Raw genomic sequence first — 1,213 nt, 5'->3', positions numbered from 1 at the left:
GGGTTTGAACTGCCAGCCATCTGGTTAGCAGGCAAGTGTCTTAGCTACTATGCTACCAGAGCTCCCTGATAATTACTAGTGATTGGCATTTGAAAGGTGGGAACAAAGAACAAACTTTGGTAGTTGGAAAATATGGTCATGATGATAGATAACATGCCAGATACTGCATAATATAATTTTGCAATAATTACCATTGAATCATTTCAAACCTTTTTTTTTTAACTGAATATAAACAGCAACTATATATGTGGACCTTTCAGATTGAATACACAGGAATTAAATTGATTAAATCTATGAAGAAAATGAGTTATTAGGTTAATATCATCAGTCAGAAGAAATCCAGGGGTCGAGTCTGGAACAGACCATCAATTTCTCTTACACGAGTTTAAGTTGAAGGTGAACAAAATTAAAACAAGTCCAGAAGAGTCAAAATACAACCTTGAATATATCCCATCTGAATTTAGAGAACAACTGAAAATAGATGTGACACATTGAATACCCAGGACTGAGCATCAGATGAGTTGTGAGATGACATCAAGAACATCATATATGAAGAAAGCAAATGCTCATTAAAAAGACAGGAAAAGAAGAAAGACCTAACATGGATGTAAGGATAGACTCTGAACTTTGTTCTTGAATGGAAAATAGGTAAAGCAAATAGAAGAAATAATAAGATAAAAGAGTTGAAAAGAATATGTCAAAGTACAATTCAAAGGAACAAAGTAAATTATTATAATAAAATGTGTAAAGACCTTGAGTTAGTAAAGCAAAAGTGAAGAACATGCTCAGCATTTCTCAAGCTGAAAGAAGTGAAGGAAATATTTAAACCTCAAGTTACAATTTTGAAGGATTCTATGGGCCAAATATTGAACATGCTGGAAGTATCAAAAGACTATTGAAGGGATACACAGAATCAGTTTACCAAACAAAAATTGTTGATGTTCAAGATCTATGGTAGGGTATTTGTATTAATAAACTCTGTTGTTAGGTACTACAAGCTTCATATTATCAAATGCTTAAGAAGTAAGTACAAAGTTATCAAAAAAGACAGAATTTTCAGTAATGTGTAATAGGATATCTTAAAAAAGAAAGGGGAAGGAGGAGGTAACTGGGCTTAGAAATTAGTATATTAATATTTCATGTTATTTCCCATATCATGTCAATTGTCAAGTCACAGGATCAAAATAGGTTATCGTAAGTGACAAATCTCAGA

This window comes from Orycteropus afer, unplaced genomic scaffold (assembly GCF_000298275.1).
Source record: "Orycteropus afer afer isolate SDZICR_OR568_19922 unplaced genomic scaffold, OryAfe1.0 scaffold00810, whole genome shotgun sequence".
Classification (NCBI taxonomy): domain Eukaryota; kingdom Metazoa; phylum Chordata; class Mammalia; order Tubulidentata; family Orycteropodidae; genus Orycteropus; species Orycteropus afer.
The sequence above is the reverse complement of the archived record's forward strand: the minus strand, read 5'-3'. Positions refer to the sequence as shown.